This window comes from Triturus cristatus, chromosome 5_1 (genome assembly GCF_964204655.1).
Source record: "Triturus cristatus chromosome 5_1, aTriCri1.1, whole genome shotgun sequence".
Classification (NCBI taxonomy): domain Eukaryota; kingdom Metazoa; phylum Chordata; class Amphibia; order Caudata; family Salamandridae; genus Triturus; species Triturus cristatus.
This window is the reverse complement of record NC_140587.1, coordinates 446,551,613-446,570,374: the sequence shown is the minus strand read 5'-3', so window position 1 is coordinate 446,570,374 and position 18,762 is coordinate 446,551,613. Positions and strand designations below refer to the sequence as shown.

Below are 18,762 nucleotides of genomic sequence, written 5' to 3'. Positions count from 1 at the left end.
CGCAATAGAATCAGCTAATTTCTTATCTATATCGGCAATAGCCGGGATGTTATGCTCGAGCTCCCCCCACTTAAGTCTGCGCATATTGTTCGTTACAATTACCTCAGAGAGGCACGGAACCATCTCACCGGCTATTAGGCGATTACTAGACCACCATCGGTGAGTTACACAGATGGGGTTATGGTCACTCTCAACTCTTGCCTCAACAACCATGTCTAGAACTGATTGCCATAATTTCAAGCTACATAAAACATAATCAATCCTGCTAGAATGCCGACCATTATCAAATGTCTTCGCCCCTTGTTTATCACCTGGCGTCCTCCCATTCAAGGCCCTCAGACCATACTCATAGCAGAGAGCATTAGCCTGGACAATAGTCTCAGTCCACCTTTTAATTGGACTGAGATCAAGCACAGGTACCCCCCATAATTGGTCTTCCACAGCTTCAACGCCCCACCCAGAGTCAGGGTCTAAGAGTGGTTCGAAGGTAATATTCAGATCCCCAGCAACAAGTATTCGCCTCCCACCTGAGTACTGGTCTATAAGGGAAGCTAAGTGAGCCAAAACCTGGGAGCCCGTCCTATTGGGGTCTCTCAGATACAAGTTGTAGATATCCAGGTCACCCAGGATCCCAAGAGACACCCTGACTAGTTGGATATCCTCAGACCCAGTAGATATTGCACAAGCCTCAGGAAATACATCCTGTCGAACCCAGATTACCAGGCCTCCCTTTGGGCGCCCCCTTAGACCCTGGGTTGCGGGGACATGAAAATTCAGAAAACCCTGTAAGAACTGGGGCTCACAGGACCAGGTTTCCTGGAAGAGGCAGACATCAAAGTTGCCTATATAAGCTAACCATTCCGGGGAGTCCATTTTTGACTTTAAGCCTGCAATATTCCAAGAAACCATTGATCCCCCCTCCCTTCCTTGGCCTTGAACGTGTGCAGGGTCTGCACATGACTGCTCACGTCCACGTTGCGTTTCCGTAGACAGTTCAGGGGTTATTACATCTACATCTACTATCTCAGCCGCCCCGTTAACAGGGGAGTAATATACATATTCATTAAGCTTAGGCTCTCCGGCTGGAATACTTGGATTAAGGGATGTAATAAGTAACTGCGGCCCAGATACCGGTCAGGCAAGGGCTACTGAGGAGCACAGGTCATTTGCTTCCCAATTTTTCAGAGCTGGGCTAGATCCTACAGGAATATTGGGATTAAAATTGTAAAAATACCCTAAGTCATGTACCCCAATTTTTGACTGGTCGCAAGCCAGTCGAGAGTCACAAATATAATGCACTGTACGACTATCTCCAAAGTTGACAATAATGGAGTCCCCAGGAACGTCTTTGGGTCTTGGGCCTACCCAACTAACCCTTCTAGCAAAGAGGATCTTTCCATCCAAATAGTTTGGAAGCGGTCTGTTCCTATTTAGCCAGAAGGTGACTTTGTTTTTTAATTGCTGATACGATTCTAGTACACCTTCATTTAATTCCGGGACTCCTGTCAGTACAGCTACATAAGGAGTACAGGCAGGGGGTAAATGAATGTGAGCCCTAGACAATGTACTGTTTTTAACCCCAGATTCCAAAGTCCTTCCCTTGTTCACAGACTTTTTTCCAGCATTGGTACTGGACACACTCGTAGGGTTATCTCCCGCATGGCCAACACATTGTTTAATAGGATTATCAGTAACCTGTGCCTTGGGGAGAGCAGCCTCAGGTGTAACCCCGGACATTACTTCATAATCAGGAGATACCAGCGGGAGAATAGGGAGGGTAGAAGACACCCCTAGAAGATTATCCCTTTCCTTGGTAGCTAGTTTGATAACCTTTTTAAGTGAACAAAAATTGTCTAAGACAGTTTGTTCTAATCGATCTACCTTCTCACTAATCAGCTTATCCCTTTCCAGCAGAGGTAGTATCAGAGAACGGACCATTTTCTCTATCTGGGGAATCATATTACTCGATTGGGGCTGATCTATATGCCTAGTAACATTCCCACTAGGAGATAAAAGATCTTCGTCCTGAGTCACCCCCATTGGAGATTTTTCCGTAACATTAGGGTGTTTGGCCTTTCTCCCTCCCTGGGACGTCCCTACTCGTTTCCTCTTAGGGTTGGGAGGTTTTACAATTTTTTTTGCTAGCCCTTGTCTGTGGGTAGGTTAAAGCAGATTTAGTAGTAACGGGGGGGCTGCATGTTGTTATAGCTATGTCGCCTGAGTCACCAGGAACATCACACACAACACTACAGGACTGCGATATAGAAGTACTAACCCCAAGATTCTCCCGTGATACTAAATCACCCCCATCCTGACCCGCTAGCTTCGAAGGAGATTTAGCCAGTGCCAAAATTCCCAAGGATGAGCGTCTGGCTTGCGCTAGCTCTGCGGACAGGCGTCGCTCAGTTATAGTTAGTTCGTGCTTTAGAACTGATACAGCTCTAGTGATAAACTGGTCAAGAGTACCCGTCACAGACCCACACCCACCGGTACGTTTCCCTTTGGTTGCCATTTCACACTATACACACAATACTAGAGCCCATATAGTCGATAGCCTAGATGAAGTCAGTTAGGAGATAATATTTTACTCCACCGGAGCAGGATACTAGCAATATAAAATATTCGCCTATAAAGCAAAACAAGGAAATGCAACAAACACTTTCAAGTCCAATCAATGTAAGTGCACCCTTCTACCTTAGGTATAGTGCCACAGCAGCAGCGTTAGAGATGTGGCCCAGTCCAGTCAGAATCGGTCAGAGACGGGCAAGGACGGGCCCGCCCTTGGCCCGGGCTTGGCCCGCGCGCGTCCCGCGCGCGTCCCGCGCTGCGGAACACCGAAGCCGCCTTTAAGCTCCCCCGGCGCTGCCTGCTGATGTCAATGACAGGCGCCTGGGGTGAGCACTGGCCGCTGGGAGTCGAAGTCCGTGCTGTCCGTTCCCTTCACGGCGAGATGGAATGATGCCTGGTAGGTGCTGCAAAAGTCCTCGCGGCCGTTCCCCTCACGGCGGGATCAAACAAAGCAAGAAGCTGGCAAGGGTCAAGGTTACTAGCGCGTCCCGCGCTGCGGAACACCGAAGCCGCCTTTAAGCTCCCCCGGCGCTGCCTGCTGATGTCAATGACAGGCGCCTGGGGTGAGCACTGGCCGCTGGGAGTCGAAGTCCGTGCTGTCCGTTCCCTTCACGGCGAGATGGAATGATGCCTGGTAGGTGCTGCAAAAGTCCTCGCGGCCGTTCCCCTCACGGCGGGATCAAACAAAGCAAGAAGCTGGCAAGGGTCAAGGTTACTAGCGCGTCCCGCGCTGCGGAACACCGAAGCCGCCTTTAAGCTCCCCCGGCGCTGCCTGCTGATGTCAATGACAGGCGCCTGGGGTGAGCACTGGCCGCTGGGAGTCGAAGTCCGTGCTGTCCGTTCCCTTCACGGCGAGATGGAATGATGCCTGGTAGGTGCTGCAAAAGTCCTCGCGGCCGTTCCCCTCACGGCGGGATCAAACAAAGCAAGAAGCTGGCAAGGGTCAAGGTTACTAGCGCGTCCCGCGCTGCGGAACACCGAAGCCGCCTTTAAGCTCCCCCGGCGCTGCCTGCTGATGTCAATGACAGGCGCCTGGGGTAAGCACTGGCCGCTGGGAGTCGAAGTCCGTGCTGTCCGTTCCCTTCACGGCGAGATGGAATGATGCCTGGTAGGTGCTGCAAAAGTCCTCGCGGCCGTTCCCCTCACGGCGGGATCAAACAAAGCAAGAAGCTGGCAAGGGTCAAGGTTACTAGCGCGTCGACCATTGTTCCATAAAGGGGTTTCCCATGTCAGCGTGTTCCACCACCTCATCCTCCGCAAGGCCTGCCACCAAATTTGGAAGACTACCTTCGTCGCTGACGGCAGGGAATTACATATCGGTGCAGAGTACAGTATCGTGTGTAGGGAGAGATCCCCCATAAGACGTCGTTCAACAGCATAAGCAGGGTCATCTCTACCCCATACCACCATTCATTCAAGATGAGCAAGTGTGAGGCCATGTAGTATGATAATAGGTCGGAGGTCACCAGCCCTCCACAGTACGTAGAAAGGAAGCATGTCCGCAAGGCAACTCTTACCGCTCCCCCGGCCCATAGAAATTGACCCAAGGCAGCATTAACTTGTCGGAACCATCTAGGGGAAATCGGGTAGGGCTGATTCTGCAGTTGGTACAATAAATGGGGGAGCAAGACCATCTTAAAGATGGCAGATCTATCATATATGGAGACTGATATGATTCTTGATATACTCTTCGTATGTTTAAACGTGTCCTGCTTTAATAAAAACATTTACAAAAAGAAAATGTACCCAGCAAGATTTTCAGGCAACCTTGACTCCTTGTCCCAGCTGGGTAGAGATATTTTTATTTTAGTCATAACGTTTTGAAAATGTTCTGTGACTGCTTCCCTTTAGATCTCAAACTCTCCAATCATTGCAAAAATACTTTATTTGCACCAGGCCATTCTTTCAAGTTGTTTGAAGGCTCCTCGCAAATCCCAGTTGGGTCCACAGCAAAATGTCCTGTTGCATCTGTTTTCTAGAATTCCTCTGCCACAGATATAACAGGCATAGGCCACTTGGCCTTCTACGCTGTACAGACGTAGTGGAAAAGATTCACATGAGTTGGCTGAAGAAATGTTCAGTAGCTGCTGGTCTTGTGGCTATATTCCTGACCAACACAGCTTTCCTGGACCTACTGCACTTCCCTACTTTTGGAGAGAAGTTACAATAGGCAAGGAGGCTACTCTGTACAAGATCTTGACCCCTTTGTCTGTAATCAATAGACTATCTTCCTTGGTTCTTGGAGCAGCTTTCCAGGTATATTAAAGATGAAACTAGAGACAAATTATTTCAACAGTCCTCTGTCAGGTGGAAGCAGCAAGCAGCAGGAGGCAGTCTTCTTCAGTTTTCGTCCTTCAGTTAGGTCTTTCACTGAGAGTATTGATAGTATTGATAGTGCGTAAATCAAATTAATTTAATCAGTTCAACCTCTACCATACAAAATGGGCTCCAGCTCCGCGCTATGTTCTTCTTCAGGAAAATGGATCTTTGCCACCATTTTTGGATTGGAGCATAAATTGAAAACATCTTAATGGACATCATCATTACAGTTGCTTAGTTCAGTCAATGTGAGAGTTTAGGATGGGTTCAAAATCTTTATTTCTCTTTATGAGATTAGTATATTGTTTTTTCAGTTTATTCAATTAGTAAGTTAGATAAATTGATTCACAGAAACAACAAGAAAGTCCTAGCTAAAGTCAAAATAATGCAGCAGATGACAAGGTGTTCCATAAAGGAATTTAGTCCCGATTCTATATATTGATCAGTTCAGAATTTAGGCAGAACCCATGAAGAGTTCTTGAAAAGAGCACGATCAGTGGAGCATTTTAGAAGTCGAACTCCCCATGCAGAGTACTTCCAGAAGACTCAGACGAGCCTCTGTATGTGATCAGCAAGTGCTATGGTAGCTACAACTGTAAAGGCATGATAAGAAATAAATCAGGAAAAGTAACTGCCAAAATGGAAAGTAGCAAGGAGCTGTCAGCAGTAGCTTACAGAAAATCTCTCGGGTAGAAAGCAAAAGAGACTGCGCTGCTCTAACTAGGAAACACACAGTAATATAAAACACATGTATCAATCTATTTGGTGTTAGATCTTCTCAAGCCAATGAAGAGAAATTGTCTGATGCTCTGCAGCTTCTTCACATCGTTTCCCATGGTAAACACACCATGTCAATAGGGTACTGCTTGAAAGTATCAGTTAGTTGCTAGACATTCATGTACTTATAATGTTTGCTTTAGGTTACCATGAGAAACTACAGCAATGTCCAACTATTAGCCATTCAGTGTTCCACTGCGTAACAATGAACTACTCTAAAGACAGAAACATTTTATTTGCAACACCCTGGTTAAATCATGAGATTCGCATCTTTTATGAAAGCATTATTGTTTTAATATACTGTTCATTATTCAGCATTGTATGGGTTTGTGTAAGCTAAAACTATCTAATTACAATGAGAACATGTAGCTTGGAAAGTAGTCTGTGCCTAGCACGGGAAATACGATAGAAATGAAAGCTTAGTGTGTTTTTGCACCAGTTCTCTACGTGTCATTTTCCGAAACAAGCTGTATGCTAACTCAGCACCCAAGCTTTTGTAGGTTTCATAGCAGCGCATTTTTATATGTGTTACTCAATTGTTTGTTTTTATGTTAATATCTAAGAAAAATGATCAGTTCTGTTAATAAAGTTCCAGGCTAGACTTCCTTGCTCTATCAGTACCATTATAGTACTGTTTAAAAGGCAAACTCAGATTGTGAAAGTTGACAACCCATAACCCAATGGCTATGTTTGCGTTATATAGATACCACATACATACAGTGTGACCCAAATCCTTTTTGAGAAAGGTCCTTTACTACACAAGCTATCCCAGAGTGCTTTAAACAGCTTAACCAAAAGGACAACCCTAGGCTTCCCACAAACTTTTCAGCTCACCCCAAACTATGCCCAATGCTGGCCCTTCTCTGCCTCCAAAATATCAGAGCGAATCCTTACCCACTCTACGAACCACATGCTTCCCAACTTATTCTGAGAAGGTCTGAGCAGTGACCCAGAGATCCTTTGCACGCAAAGATAGCAGTGTAATAGGAATATCTAGCCTGATGCTGGGACAGGGCCTTCCAGAAGGCCTCTGTAATGCCGTTCTTTGAAGCAGGACAGTTGACTTTAGCACTTTAAGGCAAATGAGGTATGCAGAGGGACATTTAGGTGTGGCCATGGGGGATTTCTGCCAATAACTGAACATTACCATTTTTGCTAATACTAACATTTTTCCATATGTGTTTGCCTACATGTGTCAAATTTGAAGTTTCAGGTACAATTTTGATATTTTGTTCAGCCTACGGCAACCAAGTCTTCCTGTAGAAACTGGTATAGGTAAAAAGATGACAAAACATTTTAAGAAACAAAAACATGATTACATAGCTTGTATCTAAAAAAAAAAGGTTAGAAAAATAGAGTTAGGTCACACTTTAAAACGCAGTCTTGTGCGGCCTGTGTCCAGAATTCACTTTCAGGGCCATGCTATCTACTTAAGTCCTGGGAAAAACATTTCCTTTAACCTTAGATTTCAAAATTCAACTTTAGGTAGCTTTTTCTTAAAGAAATGCAGGAAACGTCTCCTGCAAGCTTACATCAGAAATGTGCATTTTGGACTGGTGCAACCACAGTTTTGCTCATATTGTTAGCTGCCAAATATGCTAATGAAACATAAAACAAATATCAAATGTCTGGAAACGAAAAAAACAGGTGGACCAGTGCTCAAAGATTGCTTCGTTCACTGACTTTCTCTTGCACATAAGTCTATGTTTATGCTTTTCACTTGTGAGTGTTCTTTGGCTTTCCTTAAGGCTGCCCCACTAAAACAAAAATTCACTTCTTTCCCTTCGCTTCTTGCTCTATTTTGGCAATGCCTTCTTTTTTTATTACTCCTCTGTTAATACTCTTATCATCCTCTGCTTGTTAAGTCTGCACTGTAGACATGCCTGCATACCTCACCTGGCTACATTTGCGAGTACTAGCTATGTCACCTTTGTCAGATCCTTTCTCTGGAATCTGCGAAGGTCATCTCCTCAATCTGATACACTTGTACCTATTGTATTAATATTTTCCTATGTTTAGTATTCTGGCTCCAAATTGTTTAGAATTACACTGCCTGCTTCATCTTTACGTCAAAGCCTATCAGACAGCACAGTTATCTGGTTTGCTAACAACATCTTGGGGACATTTGGGAAGCTTCCCTACGAATGCATTCCGCCCATTGCTTACCATTGACTTTTTGGTTTGGCTTTATTTGTTTTAGGTTGTCCAGCTAGAGTTAGTCTCTTCTCTTGCCCAAACCTTATTTACCATATCCTTCCAAGTGCTCCCTTTCTATAAACAGGCCTTTGAATCTTGTTCTTTCTTGTCACATTTGCTGTGCATTCAAAGACAGAGGTTAAATGTCAGGCTCTGTCTTCCAAGGGAGATTGGTGTTTACTTTTCTTTCTCTGACTACAAGTGAGTGAATTTATTGGACAATCATGCTGGCTACTGGAGGTAATTCTGAATTGGGGTGGATACTAGTATTTTAATACCATCAAAACAAATCAATACACTAGATGATGACATTTCCACAGATTCTAGTTTGTGCGCTGTATACTTGTATCAGTACAACTGTATGTCTCTGCAAATGTAAAGGTGCATACTCCACTTTACCCCACCCTACTCTGCACAACTTCACGCCACTGCTCTGCACAACTCACACGACGTCACTCCAGTCTATGCCACTTCCACACTGTGTCACTGCACTCTACTCTTCACCATTCCACTCTATGCCACTTCAGTCTGCGCCTCTCTACTCTGCATCACTCTATGCCAATTCACTCTACTCCACTATTCGCCACTGCACTCTTCACCACGGTACTCTTCGTCGCTCCACACCACTCTACTCTGTAACCTTGCACTCTATGCCAATGCACTCTACTCTATACCACTCCACTGTGCTCCAGTGCACTCTATGCCATCCCCACTCTACGCCACTCTTATTTTGAAAAAACTTTTTATTGGCATTTTCTGTATTTACATACATTACAGCAGTAATGATGGCATTGTTATACACAAAAAAAAATCTCGCATACTCTACATCTTGGCATGAGATCAGGTAACATCATGGTCTACAATCTCTCTCGTAGCTTCAGAGTCGATGATGGGTCTAAGGGACAAGTGGTGGGGTAGTGTCAGCACCCATACGAGGCAGTCTTTGTTGTATGCTGAGATGTTAGGCGTGCTCTCCCTGATAGCACGATGTCATAGGGGTGGTGGTATGCCAGCAGTAAAAAAAAACTTAAACAAACCTGGGGTATAGAACTAGGGTGCACTGTGTCTTTTATTGCTACCGTTTGGGTGTAGTCGCCTGATTGATGCTTTGTGACAGGGTGGCTAGTTAGGCATGCGCAGGTGGGAGGAGGGGGGGGGGGGGAAGTGCCGGAGATCACCCCTATGAAGATGTAGTTACGGTCCACTCACGGCTGACAGTTGCGACCCGCCGGGTGACCCGGCCCTCTGCAAGTCATCCCGGGCAGCCGCAGGGGCCACGAGCGCCCCCGGGGAACCGGTAGGTTGGGACTACGGCGTCGTCAGTGTTTCTTGTGTGAAGGAGTGGAGTAGCATGGCCCATGGCATAGAAATGGGATGTTTACGAATTCTCTTAACCTCTTCTGTGCGGAGTATTCCCTCTTCAGCTGTGCCCAACTTCTTAACGGCACCCACCCATGCCGCTAGAGGAGGGCCCCCGGTGTTTTCCAATGCATAGTGATGCATCGCTTAGCAAGGCACTCTACGCCACTCTTATATACTCTACTCCACTGCACGCTGTCCCACTCTACCCTATTACAGTCCACTGTATGCTACTTCACTCTACTCTGAAACAATCTGCTCTGCGCCACTCCACTCTATGCCACTGCAATCTGCACTGCACCACTCCACTCTACGCCACTGCACTCTAACCACCGCACTGTATGCTATTGCACGCTACACCAATTTACTTAAAAAGAATGCACTTTACACCAGTTCTACTCTACAATACTGTATGCCACTGCACTCTACCCCATTGTACTTCACACCACTGCACCCTACGCCCATCTGTTCTACTCTGCACCACTGTACTCTATGCCACTGCTCTTTATGCTACTCTACTCTGCACCACTCTACTCCCCTGCACTCTATGCCACTCTACTATACACCCCTGCACTTTCTGCCACTTTTCTCTATGCCACTATATGTCAGTGCATTCTATGCCCCTACACTCTGCCACTCTACTCTGCATCACTCCACTCTATGCCCCTTCAGTCTACTCTGCACCACTCTTCTCTAACCCACTCTGTGCCAATGCACTCTATTCCTCTATGCCATTACACTGTTCCCCACTTATTCTGCATCACTCCCCTCTACCTCACTGCACTCTACGCCACTCCATTCTAAGCCACTCTAATCTACTCTTCACCACTGCACTCTACGATGCTGCATTCTATGGCATTCTACTTTATGCCACTGCCCTCTTTCCTGCTTCACTCTACTCTGAAACAATCTACGCTATATCACTTCACTCTACACCACTGTATTCCATTCTGCACTTTTCCATTTTACACCACTTCTCTCTACGCCACTTCACACCACTGCACTCTATGCTAATACACTCTACTCAAAACCAATACACTCTACGCCACTGCACTGTATGCTACTATGCACTACTCTGCACTCTATGCTGTTGCACTATATATAATTGCACTCTAAGCCACTCTGTTCCACTCTACAGCATTGCACTTTGTGCCACTGCATGCTCTGCCACTCTATTCTGCTCTGCACCACTGTACTGTGTGCCACTGCTCTTTACAGCATTCTACTCTGCAACACTCTTTAAGACCCTCTGCTCTGAAAGACTGCACTCTCCACCACTGAACTCTATGCCATACCACTCTATACCATTGCGCTCTGTGTCACTGCACTCTACGTCACTCGATTCTACTCTGCACCACTGTACTGTACGCTACTGCTCTCTACAATAATGTACTGTACACTACTCCATGCCACTGCACTCTACTGTGTACTGTTCATCTGTACGCCACTACATTTCACGCCTCTCTAATCTACTCTGCACCACTGCACTCCATGCCACTGCACTTTACATGACTTTATGGCACTGCACTCTACACCACACTACTCTATATACCTGCACTCTACCCTGTACCACTTCACACTACTCTGAAACAATCTACTCTACGCCACTGCAGTCTACACCACTCTACTACACCTTGCACCACTCTACCCTGTGCCACTTCACTCTACGCCATTGCACTCTATACTACTTTACTCAAACCTAATGCACTCTATGCCAATCTACTTTGCACCACTGTACTTTATGCCACTTCACTCTAGGCCACTCTACAACACACCACTCTGATGTTCTACTCTAGTAAATTCTACTCCACAATACTCTGCTCCACTTTACAACACTACTCCACTTTACAACACTACTCAACTCTATGATGCTCTACGCAACTCCCTATATGCCACTCCATGCCACTTTACTCCACACTATTATCCAGTATTAGGGGTGTCTTTCATAGATTCACATGCCTGAATCATTCCCCGTCGTCGAGACGGGAGCCGTCTCGACGACGGGGAATGATTCAGGCATGTGAATCTATGAAAGACACCAATACTGGATAACTGCTGTTACAGGTAAGTAACGCGTTTCTTATCCAGTATTAGAGGTGTCTTTCATAGATTCACATGCCTGAATCATTCCCCGTCGTCGAGATGGCTCCCGTCTCGACGACGGGGAATGATTCAGGCATGTGAATCTATGAAAGACACCAATACTGGATAACTGCTGTTACAGGTAAGTAACGCGTTTCTTCTATAACACATTACTCCACTCTACGCCACACCAATACTCCACTTTACACCACTCCATGTAACTCCACTCTGACACTCTATGCCATTCCACTCTACAACACTCTACTCCACCCAATGCCTCTCTATGCCATTCCACTCTACTACACTACTCCACTCTATACCCCTCCAGTGTATGACAGTCTACTCCACTCTACACCACTCCACGCAACACCCTCCACGCCACTCCACTCTACATCACTCCACGATACTCTAAGCCACTCCACTCTACAACACTTTACTCCACTCTGACAGTCTACACCACTCAACTCTGACACACTGCTCACTCCACAACACTATGCCATGCTACTACATTACATTCCACTTCATTCCACTCTACTCTGCACCTCTGCACGATTCTTTAGACCAATCCATAACACCCCACTCCACTCCGCGACACTGTACTTTGACACTAACTTTTAGCCATGCCGAACTGCTGACAACATGGTGTACAACAGGGCTAAAACATACTGGCAAAGCCAATAGCTTTAGCATAAGTGAAACCTATTTGCTTTGCCAATGCTTGTTAACCTTACTGTCTACTCCTTCAACATTAGTAGCTACTTCTATCCAAATACATCCTCTTCATACAGCTTTGTATGAAACTTCGTATTGTCCCTTTCCTTTAATGTTTTCCACCCCAACACATTTGTTTCCCCCCTCTGCATACATCTTTTCTCAAAAAGCCAATGACCTCTCGTATCTAACTAAATCTTCCTCACACAGTAGCTGTTTAGTGACTACAACAAGCCTCTGGTACTGCTATTGGTAAGCTACTGTTTCTATGCAGTCGTTGACCATATGCATTTTGGAACCGCGCGCTATAAAAATAGGATAATAAAACATAAACATGGAAGCCTATTTGGGGTTGGAAAGTGCAGGTGCTGTGTCTCCCAAAAAAGACAATGTCCCTCGTTCACAAGATTCCTAGCAGAGGTGTTACCACATCATGGTATTACCCCTGGATTTGTGCTATGTTCTGACTGTGGGCTCTGTCTTTGTGATGGAAATCCAAGATGGCAGCAAATTGAATTAAGAGTTCCATCGACTAATGCCAGCACTCAAACGTGACAATGCCAGGTATATATAGGCAAGTCATTCAGCATGGTTTTTACAACAACTTTAGGCGCCTTTCTTGAGAGCTAGGATAGGGGAGGTTATGATACCTAATGCAGACCTGAATGGCCCGGTGCAGCTGTGATAGAGTTCTCATTTGACGAAGGTGATTCGCGTGCACTGGCCTTGTCCATCGTTCATAATTAGGCTACCAACATCCAATAATAACCTCTCTTTGTTCGAAGAGTGGGCACTTTAATGTTTATAATGTTAATCTTTTTATGCATTCTTATATGTATGTTGCAGAAAGAAATGGCAAATTTTAAAAGGACATCTATGTTTATTTCCAGCAGACGTGAAGATTCCAGAAAAGGAAATACACAGAATGGTCACGGAAGTTACACACAGTGTGAATTAACAACCACACAAATAGTGTGCTGCACCCCCATGGATTTAAGGGCAAACTGCACCTGTAGATACGTCTCTGAACTGCACCCTTGGCTCCTGATGAAGATTCATTGAGAAAGCACGTTTGGAGCTTCTTGTTACAGGTAGTCCCCGGTAACCAGCTCCACTGCCTCCCCTGCACACTCCATAGATGCTAGGTAAACCGTTTACTGAACCAAAGGGAGACAGATAAATCGAGTCCTGCACACCTCTGGCCCCAGGTACTATCTCATATTATACTGCTGCTGCCCCCAGGTACACATCCATAGTGCACCGCCCTGTGAGCTCCAGACACACAGGCCTTCTGCAGCCCCTGCTACTCTGATAACCAGCCATACTCCACATCATATGTTACAAAGTATACCATGTCCCCATGTGAACACTGCGCACCCCATGTTTGAGCAGCCGCCCTGCATGCAAGGGCAAGTTGCACCCTTTATTAAGGTGCTCCAATTGGAAAACCACCCCAGCGTACTACTAGGAAAGAGAGCTATAGTCTGGACACCGCTAGAAAACCCCCCGGAAAACCAGCTGTCGAGCACCACTGGAAAACCCACAGAGAAAATGACTGTTGAATATCACTGGTAAAAACAGGTAAAATATGCTACTGGAAAAAAAGCTACATTTGAATGAGCTGCAGCGCCCCTGCCCACTGGAATCACAACTGCCAGCCACCATCTATGAGACCCTGCAGTCCATCACTAGAGAATCACCTGTGGTGAGTCGCAAGAAGCGGTCGCCGCACGATACTGGTTAAACAACCAGAGTATACCACTCATAAAAGATATATATCTGCACCAATGGAAAAACGGCATACGGAAACACTCGATAAATATGTGATAAGCACCGGTCCAGCATATCTAGACATAAACAACGGTATTCCATTCTATAAATACATAAATCAGTATATTGAACCTCTTAAATGAACAGCTAAACTTTGCCACCTGGAAATGCAGCTGTGTTCCCGCTCCCATATGACCTGCTGGTCAGCACCGCCTGAATGACGGGTATGTGGTATCTCCAGGGGGAGAAGTAAACCTTGCCATTGATCAAACCGTGATACAGTATTTCGGGAATAAAAGGACAATTCAGCACCTTCTGGATAACCAACTATGCTGCTTCTCCAGGATACACAGCTGCTTCCTATGAACTTATGTCTCAGCACCAAACCTTCGAATGGTGCAGAAGATCCAGTCAACCACGCTTTCTTGGGCCTTTCAACCAAGCATTGCTCAGCATGAACACCTAGGTACTATGCTTACACAATACTGAAATCACCCCAGGTGGTGCAACTGCAGGCAAATGGCAGACCTCATAGTCTCTACAAAGAGCTCTAGATTTTACAAACACTTGTGCAGAGTAGATAATCATGCCATCACCGCATATAAAACTCACCTCTTTGTATAGTGCTCTTTTACTTGCCCTCTAGATATGTGAGATGATAGTTTTGTTATAAACGTCTTGAAGTGCCTTTACATTCCACAGTACTGTAAATTACACAAGCAACCTTGTCATGCCTGTCTGTAGCAGATACTCTCATTGAGTGCCCCACTATATCTTGTATCCTTCAACAATGCAATGCTACAGTATCACACAAAACACACATCTCAGCTTGGTAGAAAGGCACCTAATCTGAAATCTAAAGAAGACATTCATTGTAACAGAAATACCACGTAACAAGGTAATTTAAAATAGGTTTTACATAACTTTCAAATCTCCCAGGATTGTTTCTAGATAATTCTTGTGTTATTTTTAAGTGGACACAATAGCTATGTCACCTGAGTTTTGACTGATGCATCAGCTTTCAATGTTGCCTCCAGCAAGGCCCCAGAATATTGGCTGTCTTAGTCTCTGGGCATGCTCCAGTGGTGTAGACGGTTGCTCTGGTCCGTCAAGAGATCATGTAGCTGCACCCTGTGTAGTGCAGTGCTTTCTCTTGTATGTTCCACGCTACATCCACTTGGGGATTGCATTGATACAACTGGGAGGCAACACAAAGGGCTCAAATCAGCAGTGGAACCACGTACACCTTTAACTAGATGGTGCATCAATTTCCACTTCATCATTGGGCAGTGGGGCTTGAAACCTATGTCCCCATGGTTGAAGTTTTTTTAAAGAGGCTAGTTTTAAGTTAGTTTGCAAAAACACTAACATTTGTCTGGTCAGCTGTCACAATTTCAGTCAAAACTATGTGTTTTAAAATACACAGAGTCTCTGAAACAACAAACTTGTGACTGCTCTTCCTCCCTAACAGCTATTAAAACCTTGATAGACCAGATGGCTGGGCTATCGTGAAATACAAGGGATCTACTACACTCATTGCCTGCTCATGGTTACCATCAGTCTATCCAGAATAGCTAGGAAAGCACATTTATTTTCTCATATAGTGAGATTGGTGCTGCTGCTATTCATCAATGCAGAAGGACTCACAAAGTACACAGTTGAGACATGCCATGTAAGACAGGGCATTATTTTTGATGTCACTCAAATGGTTTGGGTAAGCCGATTCATTTCACACACAAATAACATTGCCTCCCGTCCCCCAAAAGTAGTGGGGGGGCAATGAGTGAGCTGGTGATAAATATTTGTGAATAGTCTACATTAATCAGCCAATGGTTGTTTACTCATGCCTTCGGTGCCTTTGTACCTGGTTATTTATCAGATGGCTACTGTATGTTTTGTTTGCTAAAGAGTATAACTAGCGGGCACACAATACTGTCTTCTGCAGAATAGCGTGTGATTGTTTAGATCTCATTTTGCTAATGCCTACCTCTTGGATAACTTTAGCATCTCTTTTCAGGTCTTCAGCAAAGGTAGGTAACTGTACTGCTTTACAAGTGTCTGTGTTTGGAGACAATGCTGATTTTAGTCAAGACATTCTGCAGACATCCTGTCGTTTCTTGTTCACTAATACTGTGTGCTTCGTTATTTTCCTTTTCAGATTGGGGATTGTAAGATTGTTAGTCTGAAGTTCCCAGTTGTGTTTACATTACCCACTGCCCTATTTTACCTAAAATATTGCAGTATTTTCTGCTGGTTGACTTTTTGTCTAGTTTGTTGCTGAAAGAACCTAATTTTGTAGAATGCTGATATTGTAAAAGAAAACCTGCCTGTGAACTTCCACAAAAAGTGTCCAATTAATTGGGCTGTCAGTCAGTAGAACAAATGTAAGAGCTTATAACCAACGGGAAAAATGAGGTATCAGGAAAGGTATACTAATTTTGTTTACATCTTTTGCTGTTGTTTATTGAACATTTGTAAAAGATTTCTGAAATTTCTATGTAGGTTCGAATTCAATGAATGTAGGAAGTTCTTTATTAGAAAATTTCTCATTTCTACCTGTAGTCCTATATGTGGTGCTCAAAAGATGAACTTCTGTTCCTAGTTTTGATGAACATTTTTCTTGATTTTTGAAGTAACTTTCTTTATGTTCATATTCATAGTATAACTTACTATTAATATATAGATATTCATTACCTAGCGAGAGTTGAAGGGAACATCTCCTGCCTTATGGAACTTAACTAGCTCCCATGTGGCTGAAAATAAAATTCAAGTCCGTATACCTGAAAGTGCCACAAACGCCTGCAAGTGAAACTAAATGCACATGCCGCTTCGTACTTGTTGGAGGTGAGCAATAACAGACTTGTTAGTGCACCTACCTTAAAGTCTGGCCAAGGATGGATGTCCTTTTTGATACTTGATCCAAAATGTTATCAATCACCACCAGCAGCTCACAGATTTGAAGAAACCCACACTGCGTTTAGGAAATCTCTCAATAGGTATATTGTCTGTATTTTTTTTTATTCCAAGCTATTTTGTTTATTATCTTGGCGGTTTCCTCTCCGGCAAACTTACATAGTTGTGGGATGTTGGCAGCATATCACTGAATGGGGCAGCCTGCCAGTATGGAGGCTTACAAGGTTTTTAGGTCCTCTCTAGGTCCATAAAGCAGTTGAATAAACTCTTTGTAGTGGTGAGTTTATGTTTCTTTACATGACTATCAAAGGTGGGTGCTTTGTTGATTCTAGAGTGAACCACTCGAAAGCCATCCTGAACTACTGGGATCAGCTTCTTTGCGATGCTCACAGCAGTTAATGTGATTAAAATGTGTTAAGCAATAGTTTTCCTCATCTTCTCTAGCAACAAAGTAATTGCTTATGAAACAGACTCTTGCCTAGCTCCTTTTTCATAAAGTGGGATATTTATGCATCCTTCTTAGGTAGAGTTAAAGCTAGCAAAGTTTTCAAATGGGTGGTACTGTCTCAGCACACCATCTGGGAATGGCCTGCCATCCAGCCTATGACCCCGTGACTCACTTATACCCTCAGTTAAAATCACTACCTCACCTTTAAAGTTATATTGTACCTGAGCCACAGACAGACATAATCTCTATCTCATATGACTATCACTGTTACTGCACTCTTGGCAGCTAGGGAACAATACGCAAGTGTCTCCTCTCTGTTACACTCTGCACGACTCACCATTGACCCTTTTTTCATTGTATTTGATGTATCGCCCACAAGCATGATTTGACCGTTCTGAGACTTGAATCTCTTGTATATCACTCTGCATGTGGCAGTGAGTGCTTTGCTCACAGAGCTTTCTTAAATTTATTATTGGAAAATAACCTTAACCAGAATTTGTGTTGGAAATCATATCCGTTTAGAATTGCTGAGTCTCTATAAGGGTATTCTCATGAAATCTTGCCAGAATGTTCCCGCTCCTGCCTACATCTTCTCTCCTTGCTTCTGACCAATACTGGGCGGAAAAGAAAGTAGAGGCGGTTCCCTGGTGTCGGGTGTAAGCCGCAATGACCTTTTTCGGAGCCGCTCGATGGACCATTCTAGTCGGTGTGCCGCAACCCTGTGTACAGTGGGAGATGCCGCAATTGCAGTAAACATTGACCACGAAATCAGCGGGAGTTATTGGTGTTCCTCACCGGTGGCTTACTCTGACCGGTTAATCTTTCTGTCCCAACAAGAAGCACCTCTCTTCATTTGAAAGACTAGATCATGACTGAGTAACAAAATGTGGACGCGTTTCATAGGACTGGAAACCACCGGTCATGTACAATATGCCTAATTGTTATCAATCTGTGAAACAAGATGTTGTCCACTAATCAATGTCAACTATTCCATTTTGCTATATTTCAGCGGTGTCTCTCGCTGTAAGACATTAATCATTAATTTATTGCCTGTGACCCTTTACAGCATGCACTACTCGGTCTGGACTGACTTAGAGTATCTTTTACTTTTCCCCTTTTGCCTAATGTGTGTATCTTTCTTACAGCGTGCAAGTTAACTTTTGTGGGAATTACAGCTCAGTGTATACAGGTGACATATGTCATTCCAGTGTCTTCCAATGTTTACTGAAACCAAAGCTGCACTACTTGTTACTTTCACTGCCAAACATGGGGAGGTGGTTTCTGAGGAAACAATATATTATTTTACCTTGACAGTAAAAGGCAACGAAACCATCGACTACATGAACCTGTGGTGCTATTTTGTCCTATGCAGCCTTGTATTCTTGTCATTTGTGTATGTTTGCTGTGTATTGAAATGTTCACTAACCAGTTGTATGACTCATATTTCTGACCTTAATAGGTTAACATACTGTAAATGAAGCTTCACTAATAAATGTGTTTTTCTTATGAGATGGTGTGTTTGTTTTGTTACGTTACTAGTGCTGAAAGCAATAGTAGTGATTAATGGGCAATCATTTAATACTGTTCGCAGGGGGCGTGGCCAAGCAGGGACTGGAGAT

The 18,762-nt window shown here is 44.4% G+C and overlaps 1 protein-coding gene across 9 annotated transcripts in view; it reads left to right on the top strand.

Moving 5' to 3' along the window:
* The window catches only part of LOC146831037 (RING finger protein 151-like), a 313,078-nt gene extending 294,426 nt beyond the window's left edge, over nucleotides 1-18,652 (top strand). For 6 of the 9 annotated variants that reach the window (XM_085605257.1, XM_085605254.1, XM_085605255.1 and 3 more), the window contains one exon: nucleotides 12,903-18,652. The gene's annotated coding sequence lies outside the window, so the exon portion shown is untranslated. The remainder of the gene's footprint in view (nucleotides 1-12,902) is intronic. The other 3 variants (XM_085605256.1, XM_085605253.1, XM_085605251.1) reach the window with 1 other exon arrangement.
* Nucleotides 18,653-18,762: the final 110 nt, after the last annotated feature.